This window comes from Hyperolius riggenbachi, chromosome 1 (assembly GCF_040937935.1).
Source record: "Hyperolius riggenbachi isolate aHypRig1 chromosome 1, aHypRig1.pri, whole genome shotgun sequence".
Taxonomy (NCBI): domain Eukaryota; kingdom Metazoa; phylum Chordata; class Amphibia; order Anura; family Hyperoliidae; genus Hyperolius; species Hyperolius riggenbachi.
This window is the reverse complement of record NC_090646.1, coordinates 17,788,671-17,797,014: the sequence shown is the minus strand read 5'-3', so window position 1 is coordinate 17,797,014 and position 8,344 is coordinate 17,788,671.

Below are 8,344 nucleotides of genomic sequence, written 5' to 3'. Positions count from 1 at the left end.
TGGCTAGTATAGTGCCCCAGCATGGCTAGTATAGTGCCCAGCATGGCTAGTATAGTGCCCCAGTATAGCTAGTATAGTGCCCAGCATGGCTAGTATAGTGCCCAGCATGGCTAGTATAGTGCCCAGCATGGCTAGTACAGTACCCCAGTATGGCTAGTATAGTGCCCAGTATGGCTAGTATAGTGCCCAGCGTGGCTAGTATAGTGCCCAGTATGGCTAGTATAGTGCCTAGCATGGCTAGTATAGTGCCCCAGCATGGCTAGTATAGTGCCCAGCATGGCTAGTATAGTGCCCAGCATGGCTAGTACAGTACCCCAGTATGGCTAGTATAGTGCCCAGCATAGCTAGTATAGTGCCCAGCATAGCTAGTATAGTGCCCAGCGTGGCTAGTATGTGCCCAGTAAAGTGCCCTAGTATGGGTAAGTGGTGCCCATGCTCATGTTACCTTATGAGCGAGCGGGCGGCCGCTTCCGGATTCCCACAGGCGCCGCTCTCCTTCATGCCTCATCTCCGATACCAGCAGCGCGTCTTGTGGAGGAGGGAGGCGGGGCAGCGGCTTCCTGTAGGGGCGATATGCTATGCTGCTACCATGGCAACTGCTGCCCCGCCTCCTTCCCTCCTCTGCAAGACGCGCTGTTAGCGGAGATGCTGCATAAAGGAGAGAGGCGCCTGGAGGAATCCGGAAGCGGCCGCTCGCTCATAAGGTAACATGAACGGCGGCCGCGGGGGGGGGGCAGAGGGGCGAGAGGACAGACCCTCCGTGGCCCAGCTGGAAACTGCCAACGGACCGGCAGTGGGCTGCGGCCCGGTGGTTGGGGACCCCTGATTTAGGGTGTTCCTGGTGGTGGCTATAACTGTTATAGAGATTATCAATGGTTGGAGCGCTGTTCTGGTAGAGATAACAATTTCAGCAAAGGTTCTGGATGCTTGCCTGGCTTCAGGGTTATAAAGAGATAATTTGCATATTCAGTAGCAGTGCATTATGGGTAACCACAGATATTCACTTAAAACTAAATTATTGCAAGGACCTTCTTTTTTAAAAAGGCAAACCAAACTAAGCATTGTTTTTTACTCGGAGGGCTTTTCAGTCTCTTTTAGTCCTCTATACTTTCCTTGTAGTTTGGGTCACCCTGAGCTGCTTGGTTACTGAGTTATTATTATTATCAGCATTATCTGATTTGTAATGTGTTTAATATTGAGAACGTGTTATAGAATGTGGCTTTATACAGTAATTTTATATTTGGCTAGAAATGTCATTTTGTAGATAAATCCTTTGTACAGTCACACAGGTATTGGCATTGTAACTCCTCTGTATAATTAGATCCTCGTAGCTGGCAGCTTGCGCTCCCCCTCCCTCCTCACCTGCCTGACCCATTACACAGAGGACATTGTCACCTGGCTGTGTAATTGCACAGCCGTAACTTTCATAGAAAGTAAATTACAGTGTGCGTCACTTCTGTTCCAATTTCACCTTCGTTCTCACGGGGAAAGTCTCCAAGGGCAGCCGGCAGCCAGGCTTTCATTATGCAGAAGGGACTGCTACGTAATTGTTTTCATCTCTAAACTTGCAAACACAATAACATGTGTTTTAATTTGGAATTGTTTTTACAGTCCTTTGAGAAATAGACACTGAAATGTTTCCGGACGCACCTGCTATGTGATATTGTAACATGAGAGAAGTAAATCTATACGTGACCGAGGTCACAGCCCAAAAAATCAAGACATGGGAGAAGTTACATGATACATGACCCCGGTCATAGACAAAAAAAGAATCAAGCTATGAGAAAAGTTAACTACTGATACATAGCATGACTCAGGTCACAGCCAAAAATACATAAGTATTAATCAAATTATGCACAAAAACTGCAATGTAGGATTTCAGCAATGACGGAAACAAAGAATAAATAAAAGTACACAGTCATTGAAATTAAAGTCTTGTAAAAATATAAAATACAGTTGCAAGAAAAGGACTGTTTTCACAATGCCCGTATGTCTGAAAAAACATAAATGCTTAAAGCGGACCTAAACCAAACATTTTTTTTAATTAAAAATATTTAGTTGCACCGCTCTGACACATACAAAGATAACTAAACACTCCTTCAAGCCTATGAGCATTTCAGTGCATGCTTTTCACCCTTCTCTGTTCATAACTAGGGTTATACAGGTGGCAGCCATTAGCAATTCCTCCATTGCCGGACACCACCTACTCCACCAGTCTGCCGGATTCTGTCCCGGCAATATGAAAGGAAGGGAGGGGTTCCTCCAATAAATGTAAAATATTTTATATTTGTCATCATGCAGCTGAAAAAAAGGATGCCATTTATTATTATAATTTAGAAAGATTTTATTTCTGAAATCTTGTATTTTTAGTTTGGGTCCACTTTAAGGTTAAAGAGAAACTCCGACCAAGAATTGGACTTTATCCCAATCAGTAGCTGATACCCCCTTTTACATGAGAAATCTATTCCTTTTCACAAACAGACCACCAGGGGGGGCGCTGTATGACTGATATTGTGGTGAAACCCCTCCCACAAAGAAACTCTGAGGACCGTGGTACTCCTGGCAGTTTCCTGTCTGTGCATTGTGGGAAATAGCTGTTTACAGCTGTTTCCAACTGACAAAAAAGCATGCAGCAGCTACATCACCTGCCAACAGTAAAAATGTCACCATGTGATAAATGTCAGAATATAAATCAGGGATTTAAAAGATTTTACAATGGGCAAACACTGACTAAATAATTTATACATAATTATTGTAAAAATGAAGCACTTTTTTATTACATTATTTTCACTGGAGTTCCTCTTTAAATTGAAATTCCAATTTTACTATAAATAATAAATAAAATAAATGAATTCATTTAAACACTTCCCCGCCCCAGTATGTCCGTGCTCCCGCTCGCTCAGTTAGTGAAGGTAAATCACATAAGATATCGCCTGTAGTGTGTGGGCCACTACTCGATCAACTTTCGATCAACCATACAAAAGTCGATTACTTAATAAAGTTGATCGCTTTGCCAATTGAATTAAAATCGCTAGATGTATGGCTACATTTAGATGGCTGACAAAACCACAGATCAACAACTGCACTTAGTGGGGAATTCCCTTTTAAAGTGGATCCAAGATAAACTTTTACTCATTGCATAATTGTGTTCCTTTATATAGTTTATAAGGCGTTCCTCAAGCCCAATACTTTTTTTTTGTTTTAATACCCTAATTCCCTATAAACTAAACAAGCCTAGTCCACAGCTTCTCCAGTGCCAGAGCCTTAGTAGCAAGGGCTTATGGGAGCTTAGTCTGGGCAGGAGGAGGTTACTAGCCAGAGATTTCAGAGGCCGAGGGGAGGAGAGAGGGGTGACATTTTCACAGGGTGAGGGGTGGAGATGCAGAGCAGCTTGCCTGTGTAATGATCACAAACAGAACATGGCTGCCCTCATTGTATCACAGCAAGAAATAATGCTCTACTGTTGAAGCGGTTTGCAGCTAGATTTGCTGTGTAAACTATCTAAACTTTAGATAAGATATAGACAAGTTACTTGTTATATTTAGTGTTTCATCTCGAAACCCTTTATCCTGGCTGGTGTCTTCTTCCAGGTATCATGCAAATATAAACGGATATCTCCACATAGCGTAGTACTGTTTCAAACACTGGACACTTGTTTGTGCATGTCTTTTCCAATGCATGGAGACACCTTGTGGCAATACTCCTCCACCAAATAGACTCCAAGACGTTCCTCTTTGAAACCAGCAAACAGCGCTTGAGCCCTTCTGAGCCATGCATTAATCTCGTGGTCACGTTAAACAACTCAAATAAGAGTTGCCATAGGGTAATAACATTTTATTAAAAACTAATTAAAAGAATTGCTTTCAAAAAAGTGACTGTGTACACTGCACATTTAAAATTCATCCACATGTAGTCAGCATCTCACATTCCAGGCTCCACCCTACCGGTTTCATTATCTGGTGACTCCTCCCTGACATGTTAGGAAGATTTGCCCAAGCACTTCTTACTGAATAGGTGCTGACCCTAGTCAGGATTCCAACCCTGGTCTCCCATTTCAAAGGCAGAGCCCTTAACCTCCTTAGCGGTAACCCCGTGCTGGACATGGGGTAAGCCGCCTCGGAGGATATCTCAGCCCCTGGTGGGGCGAATTCTGTAAAGTGCTGTACGCGCAGCTAGCAGTTTGCTAGCCACGCATACAGCTTGATTGGCGCTGCCGCGCGGTGATCGGCCGCACGCAGCGGCGGAAGAGGGCCCCCACCAGAGCTCTGCGCAGCCCGGACCAATCACTCCCGGGCAGCGCAAAGGGCTGGATCGGGTGCGCCTGACGTCAGGGCGTCGGCTGACGTTCATGACCTCATTCCGATCGTAGCCATGGCGACAGGAGAAGCAAAACAGGAGATCGCGTTCTATACGCAATCTCCTGTTTGCTGTTGTTGTTGGCGGCGATCGGACTAGAGGGACACATGTGCCCTCTAGTGGTGTTTCATGTAGCTACCACTCGGGTAGCTACATGAAACAAAAAAAAAATTACAAAAAAAAGTGTAATGCAGCCTCCTTGGTGGAAAAATTGAACCGCCAAGGAGGTTAAAGGACACCCGAGCCGAAAATAAACTAATGAAATAAACAATTGTATTATTATTTTATGTTTAAATCTACTTTTTAAATGTTTACTGTTTTATTGTTTTTGCTCAATGACACATTCATTGAAGTATGCCAGAGCTAAAATCTATGAACTATAGAACCTTTTTATCTGTTCCCTGCTCTCAGACGCAATTTTCTATTAGGAAAATGCTTTATAGTTGAAATTTCTTATCAGTGAGGGTCACACTGTAGTTACTTCCTGTCTGAGTCATGACTGAGTCAGCCACTTACATGTCTGATATTTAACTCTTTCAGGCTGAGAAAGAAAAAAAGAAACACAGTTTAGTTATTTGTGTGCTAGGCACTGTACATACACATGTCTATCTCATCATGTCACATGTCCCCTCGGGTAGCCTTAAAGGACTTCCGAGGCCAAATCTACAAGAAAAAAAATTAAAAAAAAGTTAGATACCTGCATCACTTTGGAAGACACGGAGGACGCCGTCTGCGCCCTCTGTGCTGTTCCGCCGGGTCCCCGCCGCTCAATAGCCCTCCAAACGGTAACCGACCGCACGGCCCGCTTCGAGCTCTCCTGCCTGCACAAAGATGGCCGCCGGAGCTGGGCGCGGCTGCGCAGTACGCATAGCCGTGAGTGCGGCTGCGCAGCTCTAGGGCCAACCCACCGATCTACGCTACAGGCTGTTTCCCTGGGCCGTGTGGTCGGGAGCCGTTCAGGGGGCTATTGAGCGGCTGGGACCCGGCAGGAAGGCGCGGACGGCATCCTCCGTGTCTTCCAAAGTGATGCAGGTATCTAACTTTTTTTTTTTTGTAGGTTTGGCCTTGGAAGTCCTTTAAACCAGTACACTATCCAGCCACTACATAAACATCCATGTTATGAGCCAGGATTAGGGGCTGTAACAGAAAACTTAAATAGTGGACTACCTGCTATACAAATTGTGACTGGAACAGCGGGTTCCATTGGTGCCCGAAAAAATATGCAGTCATCACAATTTTTTTCAGGCGCCACACTACTATTTATAGATGCAATTTGTAAAGTGGTTTGCCCCAGCACACAGTAATTTATGGGGGGTGCTTTGTGCTGCTAGTCATGGCTATTAACTTTAGTGCCTACGATGGCACCCAAACTTCCCCCAAGTTTACTCTAACGCTTGTGGGCTGCTGCCAAGTTTGAATTACTATACAGCCGATGACTCACTGGGAGTATCAATGCGCCAGAGTTCTCCAGGCTTTGGTGGGAGGATAGTGTTCGGTATAGATGGAGGAGGTTAGTGTTAGGCATAGATAGAGGATGCACAAAAGGTGTATCAGCGCATCACCAGGCCGCCTCCGAATGGCCTCTATTCAGAGGTGCGCTGAGCCCCCCCAGAAACTGCAAACACACCTTGAACCCAAACGGAAGCTCTGCATATACATTAAAAGCAAAGCTGTTAAGTGGGAGCAGCTGACCAAAAATGAATTAAATTAGTACATAGCAAGGAAATGAGCAGCGCTACTTAAAAACAGACTAGTGCCTACCTGCAAAAGAGTGCAAGCCCCACTTGTGGGATATAATACACACCGAGCATACACATGACCTGTCTACCACTTGGAGGATGTTGGTTTCCTGTAACAGCTTGCATGCAACCTATTAAGTACTCGTCCCTCCCACTGCGAAGAAGTCAATCCTCCATGGGAGGGGCCTAACACTAACTAAATCCTAACCTATGTATATGCATAGCCTGGGTGCGGCTAATCAAGTAAATTCGAAAATTGAAAACTGCGCAAAAGGTGGATCAGCACATCACCAGGCCGCCTCCGAGTGGCCTCTATTCAGAGGTGCGCTGAGCCCCCCCAGAAACTGCAAACGCACATTGAACCCAAACGGAAGCTCTGCATATTTGCAGTTTCTGGAGGGGCTCAGCGCACCTCTGAATAGAGGCCATTCGGAGGCGGCCTGGTGATGCGCTGATCCACCTTTTGCGCAGTTTTCAATTTTCGAATTTACTTGATTAGCCGCACCCAGGCTATGCATATACATAGGTTAGGATTTAGTTAGTGTTAGGCCCCTCCAATGGAGGATTGACTTCTTCGCAGTGGGAGGGACGAGTACTTAATAGGTTGCATGCAAGCTGTTACAGGAAACCAACATCGTCCAGTGGTAGACAGGTCATGTGTATGCTTGGTGTGTAGTTTATTCCACAAGTGGGGCTTGCACTCTTTTGCAGGTAGGCACTTGTCTGTTTTTAAGTAGCGCTGTTCATTTCCTTGCCATAGATAGAGGATGGTTCATGCTAGGAGTAGGTGGGAGGAGGTTAGTATTAAAGGGAACCTTAACTGAACGGGGGGGGTAGAGTTTCACTTACCTGGGGCAATGACCAGCACCCTGCAGCAGTCCTGTGCCCTCGGAGCCGCTCTGGAATCCTCCAGTCCCCCGCTGTCACTTAGTTTCGTTTTTGACGACTCACCAGTCGGCCGGCCGCATGCGTATTATTGGACGCATTCCCTACTGCAATTAGCGCTGTTGCGGACCGCAACGCGTACAAAAATACGCGTTGCCGCATTCCGCATGCGTAGATATGCAGCAACGCGTATTTATGTACGCGTTGCGGCGCAACAGCGCTTATTGCAGTAGGGAATGCGTCCAATAATACGCATGGCGGCCGGCCGACTAGTGAGTCGTCAAAAACAAAACTAAGTGACAGCGGGGGACCGGAGGATTCCAGAGCGGCTCCGAGGGCACAGGACTGCTGCAGGGGGCTGGTAATAGCCCCAGGTAATTGAAACTTTTACCCCCCCCCCGTTCAGTTAAGGTTCCCTTTAAGCCTAGATAGGAGGTTTGTGTGAGAGTTAGGGCTCATTTCCATGAGCAGCTGAAGGCGGTAAATTCACCACCTGTCACCCATGTGAATGAACCCGATGTGGCCTGGACAAGCTGACGTCCCAGTGGCTGACAGTGTGTTCACACCAATGGAAAGCCCCACAGATCAGATGCATTTATGAGTGTGGGCATGCCTTGACCGCTTCCTTCCGCACTCTGCTATTATCACACTGTGAGTTCAGCCAGGTACTTGCCATTCAACGCCGGGCCATCAGCCAATTAATGTACTAGTTGATGGCCCGGCGTTCCCCGGGTATGAATTTGGCTGGTTTTGGCTGCACCCACTTTTTTCTAACCCTAACACACAATTACTCGATGACCAAGATTATGAGCTTTACGGTCTTTGGCATCAATAATCTGCATTGAAATGAAACAAATCTGACTGGCTATTTGTGGCTCCACCTCCTTTTCTGAATGTGAACCCCAGTCACCCAATGACCAACTGTACAAGATTTGCGGCTTGTGCCATTAACAGTGCAAGAATGGCAGCAATTACATATTCCCCTTGAAAATCAATAGGTGAATTTTGATTGGCTTTTGTAGGGTCCACCCACTTTTCTGAAGATTTATCCTGGTCACCCAGCGACCAACTGTGCAAAGTTTGAGAACCCTACAATTAATAGTGTAAGAATAGCTGAAGTTTACATTTTCTCAGTGAAATTTGTATTTGTCTCCGCCCCCTTTTTGGTTATGGGAATAAAAAGTATCCTATACTTTATTCCAGGTAATGTACTATGTGTGTGCCAAATTTCATTCAAATCCGTTCAGCCATTTTTGCGTGATCGAGTAACAAACATCTAAATGTTCAAATTTATAATATTAGTAAGATAAGATCTTATCTACAAATTGCATTGGATCTATTTGCTACATATTGCTTGCAAGCGG